General features: G+C 45.2%; 1 protein-coding gene across 5 annotated transcripts in view; it reads left to right on the forward strand.

Moving 5' to 3' along the window:
* The window catches only part of LOC114438266 (nuclear receptor coactivator 3-like), a 43956-nt gene that overhangs the window by 9746 nt on the left and 16035 nt on the right, over nt 1–18175 (forward strand). For 4 of the 5 annotated variants that reach the window (XM_028409486.1, XM_028409490.1, XM_028409488.1 and 1 more), the window contains exon 2: nt 13661–13749. The gene's annotated coding sequence lies outside the window, so the exon portion shown is untranslated. Of the gene's footprint in view, nt 1–13462; nt 13555–13660; nt 13750–18175 lie in introns of those variants that run through there. The other variant, XM_028409487.1, reaches the window with a different exon arrangement.

Here is an 18175-nt window from a genome sequence, read left to right on the forward strand (position 1 = left end):
CCAAGATAGACTCGGCGTGTATCTTGGAGGCTTCTGAAAATGTGCCGTCACACATTTAGTGGGACCTCACACATTGAATATATCGCGGCAGCGATCAATTGCTCCTGGTGCCAAGTAATACTCAGAGGTTACAGCTGAGCGACACGCGTTGCTAAGTGTCTCCCTATAGGTGTCATCCACCTGCCTCAGCTTCACCTCTGGGAGCTGGGAGTTCGGTGTTGAATATCAGAACCACTTAGAGTTTGCCCACCTTTTATATAGTTCCTCAAATCTGCTCGTAACGTACAGGAATTTATTGAAGAGTAACTTCAGAGCCTCTCGTGCTCCTGAGATCAAACTGATCGGAGGCAAGTCATCAAAGTATGAACAGTTTCTTTTATACACCCAAAAATGTGTCTCCAGCTGACATCCTGTTGCACATGAATGAATTTTAATCATTTCTCTCTGTACTATTCTAACATAAATTTTTTAAAGAAATCACAACAAATGACTCAGATAAGAGTCTTTGAGGACGTCCTGCTGTCCCTGTGAGCATGACTAACAGTAACACCTGTATATACAGCTTTGCACACTGTACAAACTACAGCAGAAACTACGCTCTTCTTTTTTTTACATTGACAGTTTGTATGCTGCCAAGTGGACTTTCCTGTCAACCAGGTAGAGAGCAGTTTGGTAGTATTTATGCAATACTACAGTAAACACACAAGCACGTTGCACAGTTTACGTTTACCGAGAACCGGTTTTCTCTCACACATTGGTGACAGGTCTCCAGCGAAAGGCCTTGTGGAGAGTATGTGTTAGCCCAGCACGATGTCTCTCTCCATCTGACAAGGCTAAAAATAACACCATCTCTACACTACACTTAGAGAACAGGAGGGAGGGAGAACAGAAAGGGTGGAGGAGGAGGAGGTGGGGATGACAGGATGAGGGTGAGAAAACGACAATCAAAGCAAGAGAAAGAGGAGCAGAGCTGCACCCAGAGAAAGCATTAATAATTGACCTGCAGGACGGTCTCAGTGTGACCTTTGGTTGTGGCCAGTGAAGAACAAAGTGTTCTGCTCTGTGTGGGATAGTACAGGGTGGCCAGGTGTGCTCAGGTGCTTTGTGGGCGTTTACACCAAAAATAGCTCTGTGCATTGAAAGAAAAAAAAATGCAGTGAGAAGGTGAAATATGATCCAGGAAGTTTGTGTTAAAGAAAAATATGGGTGAAAAAATGCTGCGGCACATTATTCCTCTGCTTTCTGAGTGGCGTAGGACGTACAGCAGCTCCGTGTGTATACGTTGCTATAGACATTCATTCATGAGCGCTCTTTATTTAGCCTCCTTAGCCTCTGTCTGACCCTGCTGTTGTCTGTAGAGACTCCCACAGAGTCTACCTTACTGCTATCTCAGCAATATAGTTGTTAAGTAGACTGGCTGAGGCTGGCAGACCTCCCTGGATCCATAACAAATGGCTCCTTTTACCTGTAAGTCATGTGCAGGAGGCACGGTGGCACCAACGCGTCCTCGTGGAAACAAAACTACGATAACGCAGCCGCCAGATACGACTCATGGTCACATACAGTGACCATGAGTCGAACATTTGATTGTATTGGCCGACGTCATCAATAAAAGTGCAACAGTCCAACTACAAAGGTGGGTGGGGAATGGCTTTGTATGTAGAATAATGACACATATAATTGTGTCATTATTCTACATACAAAGCTAATATCTTAGCACATCTGTCACACATCCTTGGATGGAGCCTTGGATGGAGCCGCCGTTTCAGACATACAGACCCTTCACATGTGACAAGGGCGTCGGATAAGACGGGGATAAAGATTCTTTTGGAGTTTTGTGTTAAAAAAAAAAAAAAAAATTTGTTGTTGAAACAGGATCAGCGTCCATGTTTGTTGTGTGTTTCAGTTCCTTGCTGCCTGCTGTGTATTTACAGACGCCTCGAGTGTCCTTTTGACACCGCATTACTCAGAAACACACACATATGTTGAGCAGGACTAATTTGTGACTGTTCTGTGTTTAACCTTTGTCCTGACACACTTCAGCTGCACACAATCACAGAGGTATAGCCAGAGCTAAAAAAAAGGGGGGGGTGTTTGTATTCACTGAGGTCTTGGGGTAAGAGTTGAGGGATCGGTGATGCTGATTTTTTTTTCCGTTGCTTCACAGTACACAGATAAAGAAGTCAGACAGGACGGAGGACAGAGAGAGAAAGGTTGTTTTGTGTGCCACAGGAGGGAGGAAGAGTGGGAGATGCAGTTGACATTGTTAAATTTCAAGTGTTTTTCAAACAGTCCATTAACTGTGTAACCTTAAACCCTGGGGTAACATTCAGGCCTCTCTCTCCCTCAGGCAAGGTGTTACAGGCCATTTTACTGCAGCAGCAGCTCAGTCAGGTTAGAGAAGCTTATCCTGGATGTTTTTTTTTTTTACCGATTTGTTATTTCTAATGTAGCATCTTACCTTCAGCTAAGAAAGTTCTCACAAACCTCAAATAAAATCTGTTGCTCCTTCGACTGGAGGTACTGAGGGGCTGCAGTGATCCACCAACCTGTGGGTTTTTGATACTTTGATACTTCGACCTGAAGTGTCCTTTAAGAAAATACTCAGGTTGTTAAAACATCACGTTGTTACACAGGCTTTTATAGGTCGATCCTTTGGTCTTTGGCCTTTATTTAAGTGACAACAGTGATTAAATCCTCTAAAGTTCTCAGTAGAGCAGGTTGTACACTAATTCCCACAGTCAGCAGCTCGATGCTTAGACGGTGTCCACAGTGCCACGATAAGACACTCGATTCCAGGTATCTCGCACTGCAGCTCCACCTTCGAATACTAATAACAAAGTTTCATTTCTTAGAAATTCTGACGTAGCACGAGGAAAACTCGAGTACAGTTCCTTCAGCTGAGTCTGTGTTGTTATAGTTTTTGTTGTGTCCACACTGTTTTTAACTGGAAACAGAATATATTTGGCTTTTTATTAGTAGTGTCAAAGGATAAATCATTTGTATAACTGCATATTTCTTCGATAAAACACACTTCTTCAGTCATTTGCACCCCTTCCCCCAGGACGTAACTTTTTTTTTACTTTCCCCGACTTCTTTTTGATGTCACAACTTTTTTATTTTTTACATCAAAACAGCCCACTGCCTCGTCAAGGTCAAGGAAAAGACGCTGCCAGTCTTTCCAGTCACATCTGCAGTAAAGAAAAGCTGTCCGTTAAAACTAAGCCAACAAAAAAAAGGAAAAACATTCACCTGCAGCCTGATGTCTCCTTCATGGGCTCAGCTGCATTCAGGTTCATACTGAGGACGTGCTTTAAAAACAATGCAACAGACATACATATTTATGATTTTCTTATTTAAAAAATGCTGTAAACATGAGTAAGTAGTTCATTTGTTGGGACTATTTTCAGCTGCAGATTTGGCGTTCTTCTGAATATTTATGGCTTCAGGAGGGTGTATGTGGGATTGACTGAGAATAAACTGCAGAGCCATCATAATGAAGGAAATTGTCAGCATAACGGCGTGGCTCATTTATGCGTTTTTACACACTAATAGAGCTCTTTGGCACAGAAGAACAAACTTGATAATAGGATTAAATCATTGTTTCTCTTGGCGGCTTTTGTTGTTGGTTAAGTAGAAGTGCACAATAACTCTGGATTTTAAATCCAGCTGACTGTGTGTTTTCATTTCTGGGTGGAGATCAGCAGCAGCAGCAGACGAGTCGGCTGCAGGTGGAGGTGTGGATGTACACATCACATCACTTCATCTGCACACTCTCATGAGAACATGTGTGCCTTATTATCTTAGGCCCCGTTCACACTGGAGAAAGTTATTCCAGCTAGAGTAGGATTGAGCCCAGACAAATCTGGCTAGCACACACTTGTGTGCGCACTCAATCCGTGTTTGCTGTCCTCCAAACCACTAGATGGTGCCTTGTAATATACAGAGTCCGTTCACGCCACAGTAGGACTGCGTGTGCGCATGCGGTTTTTTGTCCCATGTTGCGCCCCGTGAACCGGAAGTAGCATGTCACTAACCGGAAGTAGCATGTCGCTAGGCGGATTCGCTCGCCACATTTGCATTCACACCTGAGCCACATTTGAGCCAATCCGGATTGAAATCAAACTGGATACAGCTGGATTTGAGGTGTTCACGCTCAGAAAAACACATCTGGTTTGATCTGGATGCGGCCGAATCCTGCTTAAGCCACATTTTTTTCCCCAGTGTGAACGGGGTATAATAGTCAGGTGGATGGAGGAGCAGGGTGGAGGCTGTTGTGCTGTGGATGTGTGGAGAATAGGACAACATGGAGCTTCTTCAGTGACCGTGGCTGGTAATTAGTCAAATACACACACACAGGAATGGAGAAGCTATAAAAATACACACACAGCCAGCGTAGTCTGCTTACAAGCGGCTCGAAGCCATACCAGTCATGACGACTCTCTGCTCGCTCTATTTGCAGAGCCGCCCCTCCCCTCTCTGATGCTATGATCTAACTGCAACCTCCTCCCCCTTCATAGACACACACACACACACACACTCCTGGCATGCCATGCACACACACACACACACACACGGGTCCTTCGTGCGGGGCGTGTCTCCGCTGTTGCTCTGTGAGTATTTATGTATATGTATGTTGTTTTGATTGAGTGGCGTTAGCGTGGACTGTGGACTCAGAGCTGTGGTATGCATGCTCAATCAGAAGCTGTTGATCTTGTGGTTTTCGACCCACATGCTGTCTTAAGGTTTGTTTTGGGCAGCAGAAGAAAAACAATAAAGCCAAGTATTATTCTCACTATCCTGAAAACAACTGTTATTTTTTGCTGTTGTTGTGTTTTGCTTTTGTCCTCTGTGATTAGGACTTGGAGGGGGGGGGGGGGTGCGTGGGGAGAAAAAAAGGTGGGAATAAATTACAAACCAAAAAAAAAACATAAAAACGGATAAAAACCGAGAGCGCCGGTGGAGAAGAAGAGGCGACTTTCAGATCTTTACAGTCAAATTCTCAGTGTGGGTCAAAGTTCCCCCAGCAGCCAGAGACGCGTTCTGATTGGTTGCGGAAAGGTGAAATTAAAACCACGGTAAACTTTTGACCTCGCAGGAGCCGAGGAGAGGAACGCCCATCGCCGCTGTAGCGAGAGCAAGACTCCCCCCCGCCTCCTGCTCCTCCTTCTCCTCCTCCTTCTCCTCGGCGCTGCTCTCCCAACATCCCTCCCCTTTACCTCTACCTCTCTCACACACACTTCCTATCTGGCTCATCCTCTTTTTCTCTTATTCACTGTCTCTCCTATTTATCCCCCCGTATCTCCAGCTCTGCTTCTCTCCCCCGATGAATTTGTGCCTTGCTGCATATAGCCTGATGAGAGGGAGGAGGGAGGGAGGCACAGAGCAGGAAAGAGCTGGGGGAAGGGTATAGAGAGGGAGGAGACAGCCAGAGAGGAGGGGGATGGGAACAGGAGACGGAGGTAGAGAAGCAGCAGCAGAAGAAGCAGAAGAAGACACGGGGACAGGGGAAGGGCAGGAGGAATGCAGCCTTTTCAACTGTGAGCTGCACAAACTGTCCCCTGTTAGAGCAGAAGAAAATCCAAAGAGGAGTGAATGTATAAATAGACATGTAACTGTGGCTCTGACTGAGATCTGCTGAGCAGTAGGGCGGGGAGAGCCCATTTTTACTGCTAATGGTTTCTCTCATTACACATCAAACGGCTAGGGGTGTGTGTGTGTGTGTGTTTGTGTGCAGCAGGCCGATTTTAAATGATTTCATGAGCCAACTAAAAAAGAGCAGCCCACTCGCTCGCTTTGATGGCGCGTGCGTGCACTCAGACACACACGCCGCGGCTTTTGCAGCTGCATTATAAGCCGTTTCTGACTACACAGCGTGGTGGAGCGCTGTCTTAATTGTTGCTGCTTGTTCACAACCTGGGATAGAAAAGAGAAGGGAAGGGAAGTTCTCTTTAGTGTAAACACAGTCTCAATCACCAGTCACTTTTCAGATTTTTAATGCGATTGAAGTCCGGATGATGAGGTTGCAGCAGCTTCTAGCTGAGGAAAAAGGTGTGGAGATGATGAGAGGAAGCAGGAGGGGGGGGGCTCTTTTTTGCCAGTGAGCTAAGAGAGAGAGAGAGAGAGAGAGAGAGGAGGCTGTGGATGTTATTGAGTTAACCAGACAGAGCCAGAGAGACGGAGGGAGGGAGGAGGGAGGAGAACAGTGGGAGCTGACTCGATAGACGAGTGGATGAGGGCTGCTCTGTGGTGCTCTGCTCGCTCCTGCTGCACAGCGGGCACCATATGGTCTTATAATATATGGAACACACATCAAGTTCTCTCTTCTTCTTCTTCATCGTTGTCTTCTTCTTCTTCTTCTCTTGTGTGTTACCAGCCAATTACTTTACCCATGAGACAGCCCATTAGATAAACACACACACACACACACACACTCTCATGCTTTGTGCATCCCATTAGGTAAGGAGCACCCCACTGACATTCACCCGCACCATCTATAAGAGGCACCTACAATAAATACACAACAAACGCACACACACAGTTAGATAGATAACGGCCCCATCCCCCCTCTAATGGGAAAGAAGATTGATACAGACAGAATAGAAAGATTTCTCAAGATGTTCCTCTTCCTCTGCTTTAAATATTTAAAGCCCCCCCCCCCCCTCCACACACACACACACACACACACAGAAAACACAATTGTGTTACCATGGAATTGTTGATTGTAACTTTGCTGGGCACACAGAGGCAAATGAGTGGCTCCCTGCACATGCACCTTGAAATGTGCCAGCAGTGATGTGCATGGAAGTGAATGGAAGTTGTGATGTGGGGTGGGGGCGGGGGTAGGGGGGGGGCACTGCTGTCGGCTGGTTTCAAGGTGTGTCAGCTCGCTCTGTGACCGATTGTGTGTTTGTTTGTGGGTGGTTATGCATGTTGCCATGCAGTTTCCCTGCCTCTCCGGCATGTGCTTTTGTCTGTGGGAGTGATGGATGGCAGGCAGGCAGCTAATGTGATTTAGATGCTCAACCAGGAGTGTGTGTGTGTGTGTGTGTGTGTCCCATGCACGTGTACGCAGCTGAATCTGCAGTGTATGTTTGTGTATCTACCTCTTTTTCTTCCTCCACCCCTCCCACCCAGGATCATTTTTTTCCTCCTTATGCTGTGCAGTTTTTGGACTCTGAGTAAAATAAATACAGGGAGGAGGGTGTTTATGTGGTGAATCTGCTCCTTCACTGTCACCACGGCAAGTGTGAAGAAGCAGGCGAGGAGGAGACGCCACAGAGGTGGAGGAGAAGATGGTGTTCTCTCACTTAGACCACATTGATGGGTTATTGTGAGCCAATTATGTTCCCACAGCTACACTACAGAAAGTCTTATTCACACACACACACACACACACACACACACACACACACACTTAAAAACTCTGACAAACTTATCCTCACACATATGCATCAGCAAAAGAAATGTTCTTTCTGCTGGCAGCTGGAGTTGTATCTGCATTAAATTATCTCGTGAGAAAAACAGCTTCACAGTGACATATTGTTCCTCCACGCTTACCCAACAGTCAACAGTCTGCCTAGACTCCAAATACAGGCAAGGAAGTGGAGCGAGAGGAAGGAAGCAGTGAGCTTCGGTGATTGCCTCCTTTATTATGTATAATTTTAAGTCCTAGTAGAATGAAAATGAATAAAGTTGGACATTTTAACATGGAAGTCACTTTTGGAGCCGGCCCTCTAGAGGCTGCATGGTGAACTGCAGTTTTGAACACTTAACATTTGGCTTCATGTCTGCCTCGGGCATTGCAGCTTGGTAAAAGTCTTTTCTGACATCTGCTTTAGCAGTAATTCTGTCTATCAACTGTACCTGCACAGTAATCGGTTGGTATAGAAAATAGGGGCCTTCATGGAGGCGCGGGTCAGTCTGAGTGCAGGAGCAGGATTGCTTCAAATGCAGGTTTATTCCAGGACACTGAGATGCTCTTTAAAGAGAGAGAGAGAGATCAGTGCAGCGCTGCTGCATCAAATCTGTTGATACCAGTGCTTATTTGGTTGGTTTTAAAGTTTTTTTATGCTCTTTGAAAAACAAGCTTTCCTGCTTAGTTGACTGGAGTTTTAGAGGAAAACACTGTGGATTATTTAAAACATCAAAAACCACCATGTCGAACCAATAGAATGAAAAACAAACACCTCTTTGTGGACACATTTATCTGCGGTTTGAGCCATCCAGGAAGTATTTAATTGTAGCAGAGATGAGCCAAAGATGGCTATCTCCTCACCAGCAGCAGTGTCGGTTACCCATAATGCAATGCAGCGTGTGTTTGTGATGGAGGCGTAGCCGGTGAGTTTGCAGATTGCACAGATACACAGTGTGTAGTCACAGCTGAGTGATGGCGACTCCGGTTCTGGCAAATTGTTTTGCTAATTGACTGAGACGCAACTCAGAGATGCAAGTTCTATATTATAGGATCTGTTTTTCTGCTCATTTTTATTTCATTGGACTAAAGGCAGGTGACTGGTTCACTGCAATATCACTGTATTTTTCTCCATTAATTTACACACTCTGCTTTGACAGCTTTGCTTCTTGCTTTATTGTTAATTAACTCAGAGAAATAGTTCTCTATGCTGTGATGATGCATTATTGATTTGCACCATCTAATTAACCTAGTTGTGTGTTTGAGTGTGCAGGCCTGTTCAGGCTGTTTGATCCGTGTCAGACACATGTTCTGACCTCGCCATGTCTGCACAAAGTCTGTCCCTGTGCGGCTCGTTTTCCTCTCCGTTCAGCTGAAGGTGACAAATGAGGAGATGAGGTGAAATTTTACTGTTCTTATCTTTTCTCGGTGTGATTGTTGAATCCCTCCATTCCTTTCCTATGGCGGCTCCTCTGCACATATGTTCAGCACGTGGTCGGGTTCAAGTGAAGTAGCAGAGCTGTTGTTAACAACACGCGCTGTTGCGCTTGTCAGGGTTTGACAGAAATGTAAGATTACAGCACGGCGAAGCTTTTTAATGATCTCCATCATCTCTGATTTACAGTGATACTGTGTAGCTCACATACTCGAAGGTAACAGGAACTCAACAATAACACAAACTCCCCGACTGCACTGAAAGGACGCTTTTTGTGCGTGTATGAGGTTGTGTTTTTGTCACCTGTTCATGCAAGGAGCCGCACACAAGTGAATGATTAACAAAGGGAAAGTTGAAGAACACGATGATGCAAAGCAGGGTGGTGTTTCCTGCTACAAGTCTAGCTCAGGACACCTCAGAATATATTATGGTGCTGGCATAATGAGGGGAAAGTGAAGCAGTTTTTTTTTTTTTTGTCACTTCACTTCCTGTTCAAATTATTTTTGAACAGTGAAACCAGCTTTCTCTCATACATAATGGCATTCGTTGCATGTTATGGTAGTGAATTTTCACAAATATGCAGATTTCCTTAAAAATTTATTATGAATAATATAACTTGTATATTCATTTTCAACCTTTACATAGCTGAGATGGTGTCCGTTGAGGCTGATTGATTGCTATGAGTGCTGTTGACCACCTTTGATTAGCCTATTAGCATGCTAATATTGGTGAAATAGCACAGAGCTGCACATCTGGGATAATATTAGATATTAGTTTTTAAGGATTTTAAGTATTAAAGTAATTGTGTAATTTAAATTAAAGTAATGGGAATACCAACATTAATACAGTTCAGCCTGAAGGGGGAAACACACATCTGAACAGAACTTGACTGACTGAGTGTCAGGAATAAACCCTGCATGCTTAATTGTAACTCAGAATAACCGGGATAAAACATGGACAGTATGAGAGGATCAGTGAAGCATGTGTGAAGCGATCCCTGTTTTTTTTTATCTTTAAAACGTGGTTTTACGAGTTAATACGCAGAGAAGAAAATTGTCAGGCTGTACTGAAAACAGATGTTTTGCCTTGAGCCACTACAAAAACCTGATACCATGAATTTTCTTTCTTTCCTTCTTACGGTTGCTTCTTTTTTATTGTGTTCATTTGGAGCAGATTAATCATGAGGCTTTGGGTTAATTAAAGTCTTCATAGTGTAACACGGTGCTGTGCGAGCGCGACCTCCTCTACCTTTCTTGGAAAGGATGAGTCATGCAAAGAGCTTCTTTTTTTTTTTGAATATGTAAATGATGTTTGATGGCAGCCTGCAGCAGACACACCCTGGACGGACGGCTGGAGGAGTTTTAGACCTGCCCCCCCCCCCCCCCCCCCACACACACACACTCTTATCCCTGAAGTTTGAAGCAGGCTGTGTGCTATGATAGTAGTAATTAGTCTAAAGATGGAAAGTTCACTCTCACTTTGTCACTGAAGTAACTTGTTTTCATTGCGTGTGTGCGTGTTTTTTTTTTAAGTGAGGTTAGTTAAGAACAATCTCACATTCAGAGCCATTTAGCAGGGACAGAACGGGGGAGAGGGGACGATGGAGACGGTGGAGAGACTGGCACGTTTTGTTCGCAGTGAATAGCGGCGCTCCGTCTTAGTTTCAGACGGAGTTGGGTGGTTGAGAACGGCTCCCCTCTTTGGTACCCCCTTGTCTGAGGAGGCGAGCTTTGGACTGGATGGTTTTTTTATTAGCATCTGTGGTCTGATTTGTTTAAAGGGAGGCAGGGTGCCAAGATGTGGCCTGGCTCGTATAGTGCGGGTGCTGGGTTTTTGTGGAGGAGGGGGGGCTAAAACTAAAGAAGAGTCACCCAGAGTGCACACACACACACACACACACACACACTTTTGCACACACAAGTACTTTTATGCATCTTCACTGTGCCGCTGTGTGTGCTAGCATGCGCTGTTTCCCCTCACTACTACAGAAGAAGACACACACACACTCACACAAATCCTGCATGGAGGGGGGGGAAGAATAAAGCTGGCTGGACTTCGTCCGCCTCAGACACTTGAAGATGCTTCTTAAAGGCAAAGATCCTTTTGGCTTTAATAGTGTGTTGAAGACTCACCTGTAGCTGTTGAAATATACAAATTGAACTTAATTAAATGTACATGCTTTAACTCTTCACATCAGCAAACAATCATGTAGAAAACTTTTGTATAATGTTCAAATAATGGAGGTGCTAAACTGGCTCTGTGGCTAATGACAAAATTCACATTCTAACTACACAAAAAATGTTTCAAGTAGATATTTATTTAATTGTGCATTTCTGGCTCTCTTATTTGACACTGATCAATAAATAATCAGTAGTTCTGAACCTAAAACGCTTGATATCTGAAGCTCCTCCTCCTCCTCAGAAGAAGAAGAAGACAGCAATTTATTTAAAAATCTTTAAGTTTTTACAACTTGAGCTGATTGCAGATGCTGCCAGCTAAACCTAATCAGATTTGATAAGGGATTGGAAAGGATTGGGGTTCAGTAAGAGGATTTGATACTGGATTCAAATTCAATAAAATGTTAGAGACCGGAGACCTAATGGTGTGCTCTGTTTGGTTCCTGTTTTAAAGATGGGCGCACAGTTCTGCTCTGCACAATCCCACACAGTGTTAGAGTATTAAGTTTTAATATACATATTGATTTTCAATCAGACTTGGTTTGTGGTCTGACGACTTTAGTCCCTCTCCGTCTCAAAAAGCTCCTTTATCTGCGGTCAACAACGATAACTGCCCTCCAGGAAGATCACACACCTTCTTCTTCTCTTGTTCTTCTTGTTCTTCTTGTTCTTCTTGTTCTTCTTCTTGTTGTTCTTGTTCTTCTTGTTCTTCTTCTTCTTGTGTTGAATTCACCTGTTGATTCTGTCAGTATTTTACTGCGACTGTTTTTGTGATGTCAGTCTGATGTAAGGTGACTTTTAGAAACTGTGATTATAAGATAAAAATTAATTATCATGTAAAGAAGAAGAAATCTAAAACAATCTGTTTGAATGAGCTCTGAGCAGTAAGTATCACTGTATCATCTCTAAGTTCATGAAGTCGGCAGCTCCTGTGTAAACACCCTCAGTAAGTGGTTAACTCTGAAATCATCTGTATTTCATCTGTGATCTGAGTTTCTTCACTAAAAAAGACGATGCTTCTGTGTAAGATGTTTATTGTGTCGCTTAAGTACATTGAAGAAGCGAGCAAACATGGTCACAGCACAAAGTCCTTTGGCTCTTTGTTGACGAGTAATTGAAGAGCGCGTGGAGATAAACAGACACGTGTTCAGAGGGGAGAGTGGTCGGTTAAAAAAGACCTCGGCGACTGCGAGCTTAACATTTCTCCATTGACTTTTCATCTTAAGCTCATTCACACTGCTTTTATATTCAAGGCTTTATGCCGGTGTGAGCAGCGCCACATGCCGTTAAGTACCATTTTATTCACTCTGGGTTTCATGGCTGTGTCAAAGTGAGCACAAAGAGCTGTAATGATCACACTGAAGGCTCTCTTGCCACGGCTCGTGCAAGAGAGCCTTCAGTGAGAGCGGCTTTTTTTTTTCTGAACCCCAACTTTTGCACACAAAAAAAATTGGAGTCAGTTAGTCTTTGTCACAGCTGAGCTATAAATTCTCCCCACTTAAGCAGTCACTCTCCGGCTCTATTTCTCTCCTCTTTCAATTAATAGGAAACACATCGGTTGAAGGAGGGTCTTTGTGTGTGAGAGTCCATACATCACCTAAACTGGAGCACCCACCCCTCCTCTTCCTCCTCCTCCTCCTCCTCCTCCTCCTTCTTCTTCTCCTCACACACACACCGACAGCCCCCATCTGCTCCCAATCACGGGTGCAGCCAGCGGTCAGGTCGGCATACAGGCACGTGGTAACACATACACACATGTGAACATACGCAACGCAGGCATGCCAGGCATGAGATCAGCCATACAAACAAACACTCTGACATGACACATCCACTTCATTAGAACGAAAGTAAACCTAGTTTCTGTCACACACACACACACACTGAGGAGCGGTGACAGATGAACATGAGACATCCCGGTGCTTCACTGATGACAGGGTGTCATGGAAACGCCCAGCGTTCTCCATGGTTACACACTGTTTACCCCTACGGGATACTCACTTGTGATTGTGCAGACAGAACACTTGAGCTACTACAACAATGCAGCGTGGCCAAAACACACACAGACACACACATTGTTTTTTATCAGGATCTAAATGGACACAAATTAGTCCATTATGTGCTTTTGGGATTAGAGCGGTGATTTAGGCTAATGGTTCGTTTTCCGAGTCCAGCACGGGACATATTTGCCAGTAACAGCACAAATCCATGCGTATGGATCCGGAGCGCTCGTCTGCTGGGAAGCACTTTTCCCTTTACCTTTTATAGTTTGGTCGACTGCATGGCTGAAATGTCGTCACTTTCAGGTTTTCGGCTTCCTGTGAAACCTGTGTCTCAACATCCCCTTTTTTGTGTGTGGGAGCGGTCTGTGTGTGTGTGTGTGTGTCAATGCAAATGCACAGGAGCTGTGGTGTGTTTGCTGTGTTGCAGCCGTAATGAAGACAAAAAGCACATAGCTCAGCTCCCTCACAGTTCCTTCTCCTCATTAAGCTGTTAATGCTTCTTCCTGTGCACGTGTCTTCAGCCTGCCGGTTAATAATGCTGCATGTTATTCTTCAATATAATGCACATGTAGTGTTGAGCTTGATTGTTAAACTTTTTTTCCGTTTGTGTGTTTTTTTTCTTCTTTTCCTCCAGACTCCATTGATCTGCCCGCATAGGACCACACCCCCACAGAGAGGGGAGGAGGGGGATCTGATCGTCCATCATCTTGGCGCCGTAGCAAGGTGGGCTACTAACATCCCATTTGGTTGGCATGGTAACGGCCTGCTGGGTTTAGGTTGAGCGGTTTGTCAGAGACAGTTTCTTGTTGTTGCCACACTCTTGCAACATCCTCCTGACCTGAGTGCTGAAATTCAGAGAACACTGTGTGTTTTCTGAGGCAAATGTTTTATGGAGGTGTTTTTTTTTTCCTCTCCTGTGTTTGAGGTTTGGATCTTGGAAGGTGCAATAGTTTTGGACTGCTGCTGCTGCTGCTGGTGGTGCTGGTGGCGGCGGCGGCGCTGGTAACGAGGGGAAAAGGGTTGCGAGGATGATTTTCAGGCAGATGAGAAAATGAAGAGTGGGAAGAAAGCAGGGAGACAAGGAGCAGAAATCAAATTATTCTTTGTGCTCTACCTGCCACAGAGGCTGAAAGAGAGCATTAATCTTTTACCCCTGTCTACAGGTGACAACACACATAACACACACCTAGACAAACCATACTCTTTCCTTCACGTGCACACACACACACACACGTTCTTCTGCAGACATGTTGTAGCTGCACAGACAGCAGTTGTGATTGTGTGAGAGAGAGAGAGAGGGGGGGGGGGGAATCCAGCCAATGACCTGACAGATACTGGACGTGAACAGGAAGACAACTGGTTAAAGTGAGAAAGTGAAACTGTTGTTTTGCATTAAAGTCAGGTGACGTGCAGAAACTTTTCTTCTGCCTGGATCCTCAGTGCTGTTTTGAGAGAGCGTGAAGATATTGAGGATGTGAACTGGATTAAACCGCGCAGAAACCATGTGCCGCGTTCAGCTGTTCGTCTTGGATTCGGGCTCAGTTTGGGTGGAGTTTGGCAGCTGAGGTGTAATGTTTTGTTTGCAGCTTCAACTTTTGCATTGGGTGGCCCCAGTTAGTTGATTGTTAAAGTATTTTTTTTTAAACGCACAGATGCCAGGAAATTTTCTGAACGGTGCCAAACAATGAAAAAAAAAAAAAAAAAAAGGAACAAGATTGCAAATAATGAAGCTGATAAGGAGGGTCAGCTGGGTGGAGGCCCCTGGACTCACTGCAGGGCTCAGCTGGAGTAAGCTGCTGGATTCTCAGGTCCCTAGGCACGTCTCCCCCCCCACCTTGTAGCTACCGCAGCAGTACTGAGGAGTTTGGAGAATGGGTTGACGGATACTTTTCCTATGTCAGATAGAACGAGGTGGCTCCTGATTTAAGATGAAATTGAAGCTTCAGTCATTTCTTGATTTAAATGTGTATTTTTATTACTAATGTAATTTAAAGAAAAGACAGAAATAGACCTGTCGTGTTGTCTGTGAGTCACTCATTAAACCAGCAGTGACTCTCCATGGTTTGTGTGAGGAGTTAAAGTGCTGCTCATGTCACTGGTGTGAGTTTACAGGGCCAGACCAGGGCGGTGTGCCTCTGTTTTGTCAACAGAGATTATGAAAGAGCGGCAGGCGGGCAGGCGTGGGAGGCAGGGAAGGCGACAGTGGGGCTATTTGCATCACCCAGCCTGAGCACGCCTGCCCTGCTAACTCTTGTCACCTTCCCTCTCCTCCCTCCTTCCTGTCTGCTTCTCTCTTTTGTTGCCAACCACCAGCACCCTGCCCAAACCGCCCTGGCTTCACGGTCTTATCGCCCCACATCTACTGACAGAATGGAAAGAGGGACGCTAAAAAAAAACAGAAAGTTGGTGGGTTAGCTCAGCCAAACACTGTTTTAGCTTCTGAACAGATTCGTTAAATTAAGCTAGAAGCTCTCTTGTTGCCCACAAACTCCAAACGGGATTCCCAACCTGTTAAAACAGGAATAAGTCTTCCCGTGTTGATGATTTGCTCATTTTTCCCGTTCACTCGTTGTCAGCCTCCACCAACTCTTTCCGACTCGTTCTTGTTTGGTACATTGTGCTTTTCCCCCCACTGCTGTGACTCACTCTATCGTGGGAGGTCTGCCGTCTCTCCACTTTGTTTTCTGTCTTCTCAAACCTAATTTTTGCTTTCAGTGTTTAGCTGCTGTTCATCCATTTTAATCGAACGTCTGTGAGTGAAGCATCGCTCGTCTGATTGCAGAGATTTCTCCTCTTTACACCAGAACACGGCAAAAAAAACATTCATGTCCAGGATTTGACTGTGAAATGAATGAACGATGCTCCGAAGTGCAAAGTCAGGGGGAGACTTCAGCTTTATATTAAGTCATGTATGTTAATAGATTGTTAAAAGGTTTAGACGACAGACCTGATTGGCATCCGTTAAAAGAAGCGTCAATCAAGTCTCAAATGGTTTTTGAAACTGAAGTCATACAGAAGAATTTGCAGGCAGAAATAAAACCATACCTGTGACTCGCACCTCATTATATTGATGTGATTTCAGTTCTCCTTCACATAACTGCACTCTCAGCCCATCAGGTTCAAATCAGAATTAAATGCCACCAGATGCATGTAAAGCTTCAGCACCACAAGGTAAACTGAGATTTTATTAAACCGCGTCTGGTTTACCTGATGAAGACTGCTGAAATAAATGTGTTGTCTCCATAGCTTAACGTGATTTATCCTGCAAATGAGCAGCATGCAGGGATTGATCCCATGCAAAGAAGCTAAAAATCCTCATCCAGATTATGACTAAAGAAGAACTAAACTTAGAGAACAAAGTGAGTGTGTGTTTGTTACTTTGGACCAAGGTGGTTTGTGAGGCAGGAGACAAAATGGAGTGGTATCATCACTGCCCCTTCTTTAGTGCTCCTGAACACAGAATTTATGGAGATGAACCATGTATAGTTTAGGAATATGAAACCTCTGGTCGTGGGGTGATGTCAGTCAGTGTGGTGTTTGTTCTTCGGATCTGTCCTCTAGCATGGGAACTGGCATTGGATTTCACGCCTTCAGTTTACGAGGTGAGCTGGGATGTCCTCCCCACCGTTTTGCTATAAAACCCGTAAACCCTGTGGTTCCTGGTGAGCTGTCCTCCCACCGGGCTCTGGGGGGGTCACTGGCAGGCTACTGTCCTGTAGCCAGACCTCAAGGGTTCAGCTTCACTCCAGGTAATGCCGCAGCGGATTTGACCTGACTCTGATCCTCCTGTTGCACCCGTGCAATGACCTGGAAAATATGCGGGTCAACTGTCAGCGTGAGGGAGGTGACCCCGTGAAATCGCTCGGGTCAAGATCAGGGTTGAGAACCAGGTCAGAGCAAGTATGAAAGTTCAGAGCTGTTTACCTGCGTGGCTGCTCTCACCTGTGGCTGTCGGCACAGCAGAAGGCTTCGTCGTGACCATGCTGTCAGCTGAGTTTGTCCAGCTCCCATTTTCAACTCTTATTTCTCGGCTAACATGTTCTTTTGTCAACAGCTGACAGAAATAGTTGCACAAACATAAATATTTAAAAAAACGTTGTGCCTTAGGATTCAGATTAAGATTGCACGTAGAGATTGAGATGAGATGATCAGCTGCTTCATTCGTGCCTCAGTCCCTCAGTCCTAACCTGACTCCGCCACAGCCCTTTGCTGCCATGCAGTCTCCTCCGTCCTAATCTTCTTATGAGCTTCTGCGTTTGGCGACACGTTGACAGGAGGTGCAGTTAATGAGGTGTACAGTTCAACTCTTTGACTGAGAGTTTGATCACTTTTTGTGGTATTTCTGTTTCGGCTAATTAAAAGATTGCAGCAATGTCAGCGCTGTCTGAGAGTCCACGGTGATCCTGCCAGCCAGGGATGTGGATTTAAAAAAGTCCCAACACCCTCTTCTGTAAGAGGCTCAATGGCCACCATGTTGGTAGTGATGATGATGATGCTTATTAGACTAACATTCGGTTTTGATGGGTTAAAAAGGCGGCTTGTTTTCCAGCAGAATCCTGGTTGCTGCCATCACCATGCTTACATCAGCTCCATCAGATGACATTAAAAAGATGTGGATGGGGTGCATCCACATCTTTTTAACGTCATCTGTGCAGGGAAACTGTCTTCCTGTCTACTTCTTGGTCTCCACTCTCACATCTCACTCTCTGTCCTTTAAATTGCCATCTTCATGCCCATCTCTCCACTCCGTCTTGCTGCCCTCAATAACGCCATCACCCTCTCCCATTTCCCTCTTTACACGTCTCATTCCCACTGCCCCCCTGCTGCTATATTGTACCCACCACAGCTCCGCTGCCTCTCTGCCACCAGGCCTCACTGCCTGTAGCGTGTAATTGACTTTCTCCCTGCACTGGAAAAGCGGGCGGCCCGCGCCAGGCTGGAGGTGACCCATTTCCCTGGGGCATTCTGCAACCTCCTAATCAACCATTCTCTGGGGCCGCCTCATTCACTCCCGCAATTAGAGCAACTCCCCCTTTGAGAACTCCATCAATAGGCTGGCAGGCGGGCTCGATCGGCATCAGAGCAAAGACGTTGAGTTTCACTCAAACACTTTCCTTTTGGCTCCTCGAGTTCTGAACACCCCCCCTCC

Source organism: Parambassis ranga, chromosome 7, assembly GCF_900634625.1.
Source record: "Parambassis ranga chromosome 7, fParRan2.1, whole genome shotgun sequence".
Taxonomy (NCBI): Eukaryota; Metazoa; Chordata; class Actinopteri; family Ambassidae; genus Parambassis; species Parambassis ranga.